Genomic DNA, 14,220 nt, shown 5'->3' on the forward strand with positions numbered 1-14,220 from the left:
AAAGACAAGCCAGCTTTCAGGCGACAACGATAACACTCATCTGAAATCTTGAGTCTCGTGCTCTGAGGATACATACATACTCACACATCATGTTTGGTTCTGGGTCCTGGTAAATCAGTTTCCAGGAGGTGGGCACTTCTGCTCTTGGTCTTCCCAGGGCCTGGCTGGAGGTGTGACCCAGTAGACTGCCCTTTTTGATCTTGAGTTCACCCAGTATAGTAGGACGTTGCTCATTAAATGGATTAATCGCTGGGGTCTCCCCCTGGGTGTTAGTGGGCGTAAGGAAGCATCCATGGCCACACCCACATGTGGTGTCTTGCGGGGGGACCATGCTATGCCGCCACACTTCATTGGCCAGTCACGTTGCCATCATGCTTCTTTCCCGGGCCTGTAACTTGGCTCGAAATAAGCAGAGCGGCTTTCTATTCAGTGCACGGTTTTCCTGCCCCAGCAGGAGATTTTGTGGTTTTTCTCCTGGGAATCTCTGGCCTTTCTTTTTCTCTTCTGAGCCTAAGCCATGACCCTTCCAGAGTGCTGCATAGGAGGACACATGCCTGTCCTTGTCTTTCTGCACCTCGTGGGAGCCATCGTGGCCTTGGGTGTGTTTAAGAAGCTTCCTCCAGAGCTCTGTGCTGCCCTGTGGCTACAGCAAATCTAAGAGCTGGATGGTAACTAGTCCAGCTAGTGGCTGGGCTCAAGTTGGATGTTCAGGGACATAACTGGGATTTGGACCTTCGAATCAAAGAATTCCAGATGGACCTTACCCATTCTTTTCAGGGTCCCCTCTTGGAGGTCTCCAGTGATAGGGAACTCACTAGAATCAAGAGCAGTGCAAACCAGCTTGAGACAAGTAGGAAGTTTGTACTGAAGATGAGCCACATATGTTCCCCCTGAAACTTTCATCTGCTGCTCCTTGTTCCGACTCCTGGGACTATGCTGCTCCCGAGTATGAAATGCGTAAAGCATACAATCCACTGTAAAACCATGACATCTTCAGCCTGCATACTTGTCTATCTTCTTCCTCCCTTGCTGGTCCCTCTGTGTTTGTTGGAGACACTCACAGCCAGAGAGACACACTTGGTCAAAACTCTTCCTCCTTCTCCTCTTCCTCTCCCTAGGCTGCTTTCTCTAAGCTTGTGCTGGGCAATTTTTTATGCCTCCCTTACTACTCTTGCACCAGGACTCAGGTCCTTTCATTAACGTGGGACCTGAGCTCAGAATTTAAATATTAAGGGAAGGACCTCCTGAGCTGAGGTAAGGGGAACAAGACACAGTCTGCACAGTGACGCTGCGAGCTGGTGCAGCTGTTTCTGTTTTATAAATGAAGAGGAGGAAGCTCTGAAAGGTCAAGTTTCTTGCCCGAGGACACATCGCTAGTGAACTATGGAGTAGATCTGAGATTTGGATTCAGGTCTTCTGACTCCAAAGCCTTGGCTATTTACCAGGCAGGTCTAGAGTCCTGGTTCTAAGTGCAGGGTCCAGAGCCCGGCAGGCTTGGGTTCAAATCCTGGCTCTACCACATACCAAAGGGTGACCTTGGGTGAGTTGCCTAACCCCTCTGTTGCCTTGGTGTCCTCATCTGTGGAATGGCAATAGTGATAGTGCCTCCCTTGGAGGGTTATTGTGAAACTGAAATGAGAAAATGCGCATAAAGCACCCAGCATAAAACCTGTCCCTGCAAACCACTCGGTAAACGTTTAATATCCTCCTCCTCATCACCGCTATCACTTTTTAAACTGTCTTAGGGAGTGCCAAAGCTCTCCCCCTTGACTACAGAGCCTGAAGGACAGCCTCCTGGTTCTCACTGGGGGCAGGTGTCCGCAGATTCACGAGGCGGGTGCAAACAGACCTCCATGCCGACACATTACGGTTGAGGCTGGTCAGGGGCTGGGGAGGGTGGCAGTGGCTATTTTTTTTTTTAACAGTTCGAGAAGATTGCTGCAGTTATCTGGAAATCTATTGCTCGGGCAAAAGCAGGATTGCGTGATACGATTTAAAAGGCCGGCAGCTGCATTTCATCCTTTTCACAAGAAAATAACCCCTTACTCCAGTGAAGCTAAAAATAAAAATGGCAGTACATTTGGCAACCACGCTCCTTCCTTTATTACCTCAGCAGTATCTGAATAAAATGTCTTATTAAGCAAGATATAAGGGCAATGAAAAGGAGAGTAAGTCAAATTAGTTGACATCGAAAGCTGGGTGCGTCATATACAACGAGGGTAGTTACTGTTTAGTAAAATGGATTTAATGCTTAATATAAGTGCTGATATTTAGATGGCTATATTTTGGCAACTCGGGGGGAAAGAGTGGTGGCTTCCGAGCCAGTCGATGTAGGTGTAGGTCCTGCCCTTCTTCAAACCACTCATGTGGAACCCCGTGATTTGCTTTAACACCTTGGGTCCCACTTCCGCCATATGCTAAATAAAGGGTGTTTCCTGGAGCCCAGTAGCTCTTTGGAGGATCTCAGGGTCCGCTGGGGAGAGGGCCCATAAATGGGGCTCTGGATACCCACCCTATTCTGACAGGTACGGCACTGCCTGTACCTGCCTTCCGTATAGGGGTCACTGGGTGAGATTTTCTTTGAAGAAAGTGTCGCCCTGCTAAAGAAGGGATGTCAGAACCACCAGGTCGGATTATTTCCATGAAGACTTGCCATTCTCACTTTGGAAAGTTCTGCGATGCCCAAGGAGTTGAGTTGGCGTTGGAGGGTGTCTGGGCCCTGTTTCAGCTCCACCACCATCTGGGATCAGAAAAATCTGCATGCCCAGGGGGGCAGGGCTGGTGCCCTAGGGCACAGCACAAGGCAAGTGTGATCAGGGAAGAGAAATGGTGACAAGCCTTCCATCAATGTGGGTGGGTGCAGGCGTGTGTGTGTGTGTGTGTGTGTGTGTGTGTGTGTTTGGGGGTGGTTGGGGCGTGGGGTAGGTATGGGTATGAGTGCATATTTGAGCATTTCGGTGTATGATGTAGTTGTGTGAATAGATGAGTGTAAGTTTGTGCATGAGTTGGTACAGCCCAATCAGGAATCTGCATCTCACATGTTTTTGGAAAGAAGATGTGAGCACAGCCATACCTGTGAGGCCTGTGTACTAGGTCCTGTTCTGGGCTGCTGCTGGTCTCATTTATGCTGGCCAATGTCCTGGTGGATCAGTCTTTATCTTTTTGTCTGAAGCGGAGGAAACTTGGAGAAGCTGAGTAACCCCCCCCCCCACCTCCCCGAGGTCATGCAGCTGAGAATTTGCAGAATAGTGGGATTATGGAAGGTCTCTGTTTACTCCAGGGCTAGGATCGGCCTCCAGTGATAGGTGGGCCTCTTTCCTGCACTGACCTGTTGGCTTTCCTATCTGATAGTGGGTAACCAGCTTAGTGTCCTTCCTCAGTCAAGGAAGTAAGGATGCTTCATTCTTTCCTGTTGAGATTTTGAAGCCAAGGGTGAAGGGAACAAAGCCTAACGTCAGAGTGCCCCTCACCTCCACCACCATCCAATTTCTGGATGAGGACGTGGGTCTTTCAAGTCCCAGAGACAACTGTAGGTTCGTCCTTCAGGTTCTTTGTTTTGTTCGAGTGCCTGTTTTATTACTTTTAGGGATCTTGTAGGTGAGTAGGTGAGGTTTACAATGGCACAGGATGACCAGGGTTTATCCCAACCCAACCACTTTTTTTTTTTTTTTTTTCCACAAAAAATACTAATATGTCATTGTTAGGAGTTAGTTTAGGCCTTGCTTCTTTGAGGCCTTCCTTCGCATACATCTGTTGGGACAGAGTTGGGAGCCTGTTTAAAAATAAGGCCAAGAGGGGCACCTGGGTGGCTCAGTGGGTTAAAGCCTCTGCCTTCGGCTCAGGTCATGATCCCAGGATCCTGGGATCGAGCCCCACATCGGGCTCTCTGCTCAGCAGGGAGCCTGCTTCCCCTCTCTCTCTGCCTGTCTCTCTGCCTGCTTGTGATCTCTGTCTGTCAAATAAATAAATAAAATCTTAAAAAATAATAATAAGGTCAAGAGCTGCAAGTACTATGCGAAACTGCTCTTAGGTATTACTGAAAAGTATCTGGGTACAATCTCCACCCGGAGACCTTGGCAAATCTCGTTATCTTTTATTTATACCTTCAAACACATTGGAGACTTTGTCAATCATTCTCCTTCCTTGGATTCATATGCAGAGAAGCTTTTATTCTGAAGAAAATATCACGAGAGCCCTGAGTAGATTTATGCTCTGCTTCTGATGGTTCCAGAAGCCCAAACATATCTAATAATAGTTTTTGTGTTTTTTTTACCTGTTTGGCTTAAGACTAAGATCTTTCACAAACATCTCTTCTAGAACCAACAATCATGGTTTAGAAATGGAAATTTTACGAAGTAAAATGAGAATGGATGAAGGGCAAGCTTTTTTGCCGTGTGAAGCTTAGGCCTTTCATAGAAGGGAACACTTCTTGGGATTTGTTGGTGCCTCATTTGGAGGTGAGGGGAAACTGGAATGCTTGCACACTGCCTGTGGGACTATAGGCTGACACAGCTGCTTTGAGAAATCTGGAAGTATTGACCAAACCAAATATATGTACTCTATGACCTAACGGTCCTACTCTTGGATTTTTTTTTTAAGATTTTATTTATATATTTGACAGAGATCACAAGTAGGTAGAGAGGCAGGCAGAGAGAGAGGAAGGGAAGCAGTCTCCCCGCTGAGCAGAGAGCCAGATGTAGGGCTCAATCCCAGGACCCTGGGATCATGACCTGAGCCAAAGGCAGAGCCTTTAACCCACTGAGCCACCCAGGTGCCCCCTTACTCTTGGATTTTTAACTCAGAAAAAGCTCTACAGTAAGTGGACAAGGGATCATGGCGATGATGATGTTATTGTTGTTTGTTTCAATGATCATGACTATTAGACTGAAGGTAATTTAGGTTGTAGATTATTGATAATTGGTCAAGACCCACTTCAGGCATATTCTTAGTAAGCCGTTTGTCAAAGTTGCAGAGACTGCTTTCACCCTAATTCATAGCCATTTTCCCTGGTATATATTCTTTCAGGATACAATATTCATTTAGTTCATGTTGCTGGAGTTCGTGTTGTGAATGTAAACTGTTATTTCTCAGACGGCAAGTAACCTTCGGCAATAGAAGAACAGGCTCCTAAATTCAAGATTGGAGGTTATTTAATTCAACTCATGAGCCTAAAAAAAAAAAAAAAAAAAAAAAATCCCATTTATAGTTTTCTCTATAGGTGGTCCACTGGGGTTTTCCTAGTACCGAGGCATTTGCCACTTCCAGATTTAGAGCCTGTCCCAAGAACAAATAATTAGGTTCCAAGTTTTTGGCATTATTAGGCCAAGTAGTAGGATTTTGTTAGGTGAATTCCTTAGGCATTTTTAGGGTATAGACAAAGGTAAGATGATGTAATCCTCATTCTTCTAGTTCTAATCCCTACTGCATTGATTGGCTTAACAGTCAAAACTATCTTTTACTCTAAGTTACAGACAAGTTTAAGAATCTGAGTGCCTCTCCAGAGTGAATCACCTGCCTCTACCCAAGAAGAAGATAAAATTTTCTGGATGGGTCAGGGGCATTGGGGATAAGGAGAGCAGAGCCCACTTCTGTGTTCCAGGGTCAGCCTTCTCCCAGGGTTTTTTGGGGAAGGAAAAAGTCATCTAGGTCAGTGCCAGATTCGACCTTGCTCAAACTTAAAAGTTACTGTCTCTATGTCTACCTTGTTACCACTACGTGAGTGACATTTTATATTTCAGGCCTGCCATTTAGAATTTTTGTCTATAACCTCAGGGAGACGCAAATTTCTAGGATATCGCTGGGCTACCACCTACAACGATGACAATGATAGCTATCTCCCCTGATTTCCCAGCTGGAGATCGACTTGCCAGAATATTTTGGCAATTAATGCTGTCCTTATATGGCAAGGATCTGAATGGAAAGTAAACACGCGAAACCAGAATCTGCATTATTACCTTCGTTCGAGCTGCCTCTGGAGGAAATGCACCTGAGAGAACGTGTGTGCTTCAGTGAGACTCTTGAACAGAGAGAGGAAATCAGAAATGTTCAGGGGCTCTTCACATCCTCCCTCGTCAGCGTTATTGGGCCACCCGATTCTCCTCCTGGGGAAATCCTGTTCACGCAGCTGTCATTGCCGCCTGTGTCACCACATGCAGAGTGTCCAGTGCTTACTGATTGAGGGAGTCTGCGTCCACACAGCAGGATCAACCAAAAGCCACCGGCTTTCACCTCATGGCATCTGCACCTCACCACATTTTGAAACTGCATTTGGCTACAAAATCCCTGGGGCCTTAGTCACACACAGACCGCGCGGTTCAACGCGTGAAGTTGACTTTGCTCTTCCTGTGAGAAGGGAGACATTCTGAGCTCTCTCAATAACCAACCATTGTCATTGGTCCCAGTAACAAGTTCCTCTGAGTTCTCATTGCCAAGTTTGATAATTCAGTACATACATAAGGTCTTTCCTTCTTTTCCTATGACTCTGGTTATGCACAGGCCTGAAACACTAATTGGTCCTGATGTGCTTTTGCCATGTTGATGGTGATTGAATGCTTTCTGATCTACAGAGCCTGACACACCAGCCACACAACTACGAGGTACATGTCTCGGGCTCTCTTTCCAGTTGGTTGTAGCAGAAGGGAGGACTCTGGAACAGCTCAATATTCCAAGCAATCAGCCTGAGGAAACAAACACAAAAAAATCATCCTGTTTATTCCTAAGGATAGTCAGCACCTGATTTTGGCCACTCTCTGGACAATACTTCGTGAGCTCCATGCATTAATTAAACAACTGGCTAGAAGTTACAAAAAGGAGCCGAGAATGGAATATGATGTTGAAGACTGTTAAGGAGCATATCAAAGCCATTTGGCATAAGCCGTCAGAAATGGTATTTTGGGAACTATGGGAAGGTGTTTTGGGAACCATGAAGTTAGTTGACCAGAGCCTTCATCAAGAATCAGTTTTAATTTTGCAGAAATACCGAGGCATAGCTTTCTTCGCAATATGACTCAAGATGCTCACAGATACCCACGTTCCAGCCCTTTTTAAAATAATCACAGGTACTTTCAACACCTGGCTTTCCAGATGCTATCATTTCTGACAGTAGGTCTGAATTTCAGGAAGTTGTGGACAGGAACCTTATCTGAGCTGTCACCCTCCTGCTTCATCACCTTCAAGCAAATGATCAGGCTAAAGGGATAGTTGGGCTACTGGGATGTCTTAGGAGGGTGCTGGAGGAGACTGGCCAATAGGAGTCATCAGACCCTTAACCCCTTATCCTGTCATTTCACATTCAACTGCAGAAGTTTGGTCTGTGGCATCACTAACGGGAAAATAGCTGAACATTTTCCCTGAATGCCTACACCCATACCTAGAAGAGGACTTCGAGGACAAAACAGATTTCAGATACTGTGATGGCTGCAATGTCGTGTTTGCAGCAAAATGAAATAAGACTTAGTTTTTGTTAAGAGCAGTGGATCCAGCCCAGGGTGGTTTCCTAACACAGTAATAATTGAGGTCACAGAAGATGCAGAGTACAATATAGGCCCTGCTAAGAGGCTCTAGGGCCATCACATAAATGAAGCAATAATTCTTTTCAGGTCATGCATCTGCTAGAACCATGTATCTAAGACTCACTATCATCACCCAGAAATAACTTCACAAGTTGTAGAGGATTGGTGAGATGAATGGGAAGGTGTTAGCAAAGACAAGAAGAATGCAGGGATACAGTGGTTTCTGATAACTTTATATTCTTGCAAAGGATGTATTTTTAGATTTCTCAAGTTGTACCCTACTCTGTTGGATTTGTTTAAAGAAGCTTTTGCCTGCATCAGGGCTGTTATAGGAACCTTGTTCTCCCCTTCCTGTCTCCTCAAATTATAAAGGGTTGCCCTCTTCAGCTGTGCAGGTAATACACTGCACAAGTATAAGCAGCATCTGTAAGAATGGCCTCAACCACAACTATGGCAATAAAGTTCTCAGAGTTCTGAGTAGAATTAGTGATTGGTGGACCAGGTAACCCCTGTCCTCTAGGTTAATGTATTGGCCTTACACAAGCTATTTAATGATCGTGGGCTTTATTTCTGCATCTCTTAACTGTGTTTGTGGGTCCTGGGGAGGGGGAAAGCAACATATAGTGATCTGAGGAGAATGAAATTGGGATGAGTGTCTTTATCATTAATTACTTCTGGCACAAACATGTGTAATTATGCTCATTAAACGCTGCAGAGTATTTTTTCCCCTTAGCTATTTTGTTTGTATGAACTTGTTGGTTTTCTAGGATTCTGTTTTTGCCTGATCAAAGGGGGAGGCAGGCGTGAAAAATGCCCAGGAATCATGGGCATTCCCTGTTTTCGTTGCCTTGGATATCTTGATGGGAGAGACGGGGATACCAGGAGAAGCCTGGATGGCTGTTAGAGCCCTGGCTGGCTTGGGAGGCAGCCCCTCTCTGAACCCTGAGTCGAAAACCTGTATGGGGAAAGAGAAGGCCTAAATTTCTTCTGTTGAAATATTTTCCTTCCTATGGAAGATAGAGTCCATCCTGGTGCCAGAGCCTCCAATGACAACATGAACCGTGAGGAGGCAGGGAGGATGTCTGGGTTCGTCTGGGGCAAGTGGGGACGAGCAGCCTGCTGAGTGTGCAGGATCCACGTGCTGGTTCTGGAAACCTCAGTTAGTGCCCACTCATGGTGTTGGTGTTGGTCCCAGGTTCAGCTGGGAGTTTCCTGGCCACATACACTGGCTTGTTCCAAGCTAGGAACCTACCTGGAGGAGATGTGAGCCTAGTTTCTTCTAAAAGAAGTTCTGTATGACCATTGGATCCAATATGCTTATAAGAAGGTTTTAATAAACTTGATGGGACTCATTAGTACTTCACAAGAATTGTCCCTCCTGGGTACTTTTGACAGCTCAAAAGTCTCCTGGCTTAAATGGTGCTCTGTAATTAGTGCTCCAGGCCTCGAGGGTGAGATCTCTCTTGGTGTGCTCTCAGTTTTTCACAAAGAAGGGAACTTGCCTATAGCCACTCAGGCAGAAACAAAGCTCCTTGTTCTGTTCCCTTCCATCCTCTCCCCTGCCCCCATCACTGTGCTTTGTCTCCTCCTACTCTCCAGATTTCCTCGAAGCACTGAGGGTCCCAAGGAAGAGAAGGGCAGGGGTGAAAAATTTGAAACTGCCCAAGATGGATAGTGAAAACACCATGCATACATAAATTACAGCACAACCCCCAGATGAACAATGATTGTGTGGTTGAAGACCTGGCTGAATAAGTGTGTCAGGCACTGATTGGAAGCGTGATAAATGCAATGACCTAACAAAGGATTGACTTCTCCTGCAGACAGGCCCCTTTTAATGGATGGAAAGGGAGGAAGCTTCATTTAGAAGGGAAAGGCTGTTTGCTGTGCAGATATGACAAAGGGGAAGTAGACAACCATTGATTTACGTTTGGGAATGACAGTTGAAAAATTCAGCAATAATCATGACAAATGAGAAGAGATGCAGTCAGAGAAAAAAGTGCCAATACGTTAAGCCTGCAAAGAAATGCCAAGGTCACAGAGAAAGGTTCCCAAACTTCTCTTTTTGACAACCTTAATGGAAATAATAGGAAAGATGAGGGTTCAGGTTAAAAGGGATGGCTTGGCATGAAGGGCTGTAGGTGTTGGTAATTAGTGGTGAGTTTGGAGAGGGCGTGGCAGGAAGTCCTCCTTACACCACTGGGAAGGCATCTGTCCAAAAGCCTCGGAGATGCTTCCTGCCACTGTCAGTCCTGCCCTCCTCTTTGAGGTTTGGACCATCAAGCACATGATTTTAGTGTCAGTAGCAACAGCAGGAAGGAAGAATGTGGGCTGGGGATGCTTGAGATTCTTGATGAGGGACATTAAATCAGATGTTTTGCTCTGGCCTCCAGACGATGGTGCGCTGTTTCATTTGGTTTTGTTTTATTTTCTTTAAGAGACTGATTCTAAGTGAGAAGGTGATGAGGTGTAGGTCACCTGCCTGATCAAGACTGGTGAGATGTCTCTTGATTTTTTATTATTTTTGTCGATAAGGCACACAGTGTGTTGGATGCTGTATTTCTATACTCCAGTGAGAGATGCACAACCCAGAAACTTCTCTCTGAGGATGTGGAAAGTCGATTTAAAAATATACATAAGCGGGTATGGAGGGAAGGGGTATGGAGAGGTGCGCCGGAAAGAGGCATTCTGGGAATGATCAGAACTGGTCAGTTAACGTGTGAATATAGACAAACTGCTTCACTTCTTTGTAGCCCGCTGTGCCCCTCTGTAAAATGGGAACACTCTTATGGGTGGGGGGATGTTGCTGAGGTCCCTTTGTGGGTATGATCTGAGGATTCAATATTCCTATCTGGACATAGTCTGTGGGTATGAAATCTCTTTGTGCTGCCATGTATATAGGAGTGTGCATCTGACACGTACACCCACACATACATATCTTTTATGTAGCCACACTTTTCACTGTTTTAGGCGGCGATGAACACTGCAGCCTAGTCTTGATCTTGAGTTATTCTCATCCAAACATTGTTTGTGGACTGAGACCCCAGTTACTAGTAAGTGTTTTACTTAGCTCAAATGAAATGTCGTAAAATCTTCATTCTTTTTACTGGGTAAAAACAGTGACACTTAGGTGAGGGCAAGGAGCCCTCATACTCCCCAAGTAAGTGTATTATGGCACCAGTTACCAATTTAGAGAATGACAAAGTACTCTCTGTGGGAATTCCTCAGCTTCAGACAACATTGGAACCATGATTACATTTTTGCTGAATTAGTTGACGAGAGATAAATAATGTTTAAAAAGCTTATTTTATTTATGTGAAATGAAGTGCCAGGAAAAGCTTCTCCAAATGTATCATAATTTGTGAATACTCCACTCAAAATGAAAAATGATTTTATTTAAGTCAACCAACTCCCTTTAGATAAGCCTTGAAGAGAAGTTATCTCATTAAAAGGAATGATCCATTTCGGAGCTGCGGTGTTTTCCAATTCCTCTTTTTACCCAAGTGGCTTTGGAGGCTTGCCTGGATAGGGTTACCCCCTAGCCCCATTTCCCTGAGAGCACGTGGCTGTGTTCACTGGAATTGTCTGAGCACGTGAAGGTTCAAAATAGAACAGGTGCTGTGTTTAAAAACAACACCCCGCCAACTAAAGCATGCGCAGCATCAAGTTGCCAAAGTCTCTCCAACTCCCATCAGTGAAGGCAGCCTTTTAACTGCAGAAATCAAGGAGGGAAGGACTGGATTATAAATGAGTTGGATCTGGTATTTGAGGTAATCTTGGGTCTCTAATGGTTTCTTACGACTCCACTTCTACCTGGGGCTGCAGAGCGGGCGTAGAAGGAAAGTAGCCTCTTTAGATTAAACATTTTCTAATCAGCTTTATCACTCATATCTGAATTTATCTTATTTGAGGAAAATGCCAATATATTAGCAGGCATGTATGATACACAAGGTGACCCTACCAACTTAATGACATAATACATTATCCTTAATGAAGTCAATATCTTGTCTTTTAGCTGTCTGTCTATTGGGGCGATTAATTGCAGTGTCATTAAAGTTAGCTCTCTTTTCATTTGAGCTTGACAAGTCGCATAAAACTAATGTTCTTAGTTATCAGCTACTGGAATAGGATGGAGGATGGAGGAAATTGGAGGACAAATAAGGGGGTACTGCTACAGCTAACTTGAAGGACTTTTTCCAATGACTGTTTCCTTAGGTCTCTCCTTATTCAGGCTCTCCTGTTAGTTGAAATTCAAGGCGAGGCCAGATAGCTCTATTTGGACTGGGGTCTGGGGTGGAGAGAAGAGGGAACTGCCAAGAACTACATCCGATTTGGGAGACTTTGAGCCATCTAGTAACACAAACTTGATTACTGGAAGGGTTTCTGCGCTAAATAAATTTCCCGAGTTACCTCCTGAACCGACGTACGTGAGCTGATCCTCGGTGAGAGAGTGTGATAAAGAGTGGTTGAAACCATATTTTCATTTAGCTCTGAAGGTTTTCTAATTTAACGGGCTCTCTGGCAGAAGGGAGGATGGAGGTTGGGGGCAGGGATCTGTGTCCAAACCACGCTTTGCAAATGGTTCTAATAAACACCAGCTAATCGTGGGCAGTGTGGGAGCGATAGCGCCTGGTCCACTGCTAATTGTGAAGCCAAAGAAAGCCTCACTCCCTGCCTTCCCCCTACCTCTGAAACTACGAGACAGGATGGCTGTAATTTACAGTGTGTTATCTTTGTCTATAGCGGCAAGATGATATGAAGTAAATCAAGGTACGAGTAATGAAAGACTGAGAATTTATTCCTTGGAGCACACTTTAAAGTGTAGTATCTGTTATAGTGGCACTGCCTGAAGACCCTGAAATGAGACTTGGATGAAGGGCAATAAAGCAGCATAGAGGCTCATGTTAATGTTGTTTGTCTGAGGTTAGTAATTGGGTTCCACTGATGAGTTGTGTGAAGACAAAGTGAGAATCCCAGCTAGTATTGTAAATCTTACATTGTTGGAACAAGAAGCAATCCTAACAAATATTGATCCTCTCTGTGCCCAGAGGCGAGGAGGGAAGCAGGGAACTGCAGAGCACTGGCTTGTTTCAATAGCACCAATTACCTTAGTGAAACCGGTGCTCTGCATGAAATCCCAGGGTGGACGCAAATGGTGAATTAGCCATGATTAGGCTTTTTAGATGGATCCCCCCCAAATCACGTCAGCTTAGCGTTCTGTTTCAATTATCCTTGTGGCCCTAAAAACATATTTTGTGGAAGTAAATCCTCCTAGGCGTTAGAGGCCCTGGTCCGATGAGGATGCCAGGTGTGAGTATGTGGCCGGCCACTGCCTTACACACAAAGGGGCTAGAATGAATGCTTTGGAGTGTGACCAGTGGAAAGATGTAGGTTTTCACCCTGGATTTCATGGAACAGCACCAAGTTTTGGGGCCCCTACCCAACATGAAGTGGACTTAGTTGCTGTTTGGTTTTTTTTTTTTTCCCCCTATTTGTGGTTAATTGATGTTCTAAAGTTTTTTGGAGAGATGATGTCCAAGAAAGAAAAGGCATCTCGGACTCTGTATTTTGGGGTTGGCTTCCTGTTCTTTGTTTTTAATCTAAAGGCCTTCTAAAGATCTGTGCTTATCCTGTTGGGATATAGGGCTTCCTTCCTTGGAATCTATTGAGCTTTAATCAGGAAGAATTTGGGCTTGCGGGAAGGGAGAATGTTGAGAAAATCTGGGAAGGTTACACTTCACTTTATTTCTTCTCAAAATATTAAGTATTTGTTCTCAACATCCCTTAGCACCTGCCCCCTATTCTATGACCTGGGCTATGAATTTGTAGTTGTTACTTTCAGAGGTCTGTAGACCAGATCTTATCACTAGGCTTGGCTAGGTGGCTGTTTGGCCCTTGACCTTCTGCCTTCTATGCTGCATCAGCTTTATTCATGCTGTCCAGGCCAGTGGCCTCTCATGAGAAGAAGGACCATCCCTGGGGGACCTCAGAACATTTGATGTCTGATAGACCCTCTGATATATTTATAGCAACACTGGAGCCTTGAGCAGAAGAAAGATAAAGTCAGCAAACCCTGCGCAAAGAGTTGAGCAGTCAGAGAACAAAGGTTCGACAAAAGAGAATCCTACACCTTCTAAAACTAGAATTTGGTACCGGATACATATCCTTGATTCCATGATGCAGTAACTAATTAGGCAGTTAATTCTACAAATGTTTATTGAGTGTCTAAGTTAATGCCAAGCAGTAGTCTAGACACACAGTTGAATAAGATGGAGTTTACATCCTAATGACAGGGGGTAATGGCGGGGATGGAATATAAACAAATGGAGGCAACTTCTGGTATAAACGGTGAAGGACATAAAAAAACCAAATCCCATTGGAATAGAAAGTGGCTTGGGTGGGGAGGTGATTCTATAATTGGGGTGATCTGGAAAGGCTGTTATTCTTACCTTATACAACAAACATTGGAATGGAGGGCTCCCCTTCATACCCCTGCCCTGTCTTATCTCTGTGTCTGTGCTCTGTTCAGGAAGACCCCAAATGGCTTTTACCCCACATTTGTAGTTTCCATTCATTTTCCAAGGCCCAGCTCAAAGACCATCTCCTCTGTGGAGCCGTTCTGGTTCCAGCTGAAAATGATTATTTGTACTCAGGGCGCCTGTCCAGAATTCCATCCTCACTCCACTTTGGTCCTTGGCACTCTTGGTCT

At 44.9% G+C, this 14,220-nt stretch overlaps 1 protein-coding gene across 2 annotated transcripts in view; it reads left to right on the top strand.

The window, feature by feature from the left end:
* LRMDA (leucine rich melanocyte differentiation associated) overlaps window positions 1-14,220 on the top strand; it is a 1,045,704-nt gene that overhangs the window by 470,139 nt on the left and 561,345 nt on the right. The window lies entirely within an intron of this gene.

The sequence above is a fragment of the Mustela nivalis genome (genome assembly GCF_964662115.1).
Source record: "Mustela nivalis genome assembly, chromosome: 2".
Lineage (NCBI taxonomy): Eukaryota > Metazoa > Chordata > Mammalia > Carnivora > Mustelidae > Mustela > Mustela nivalis.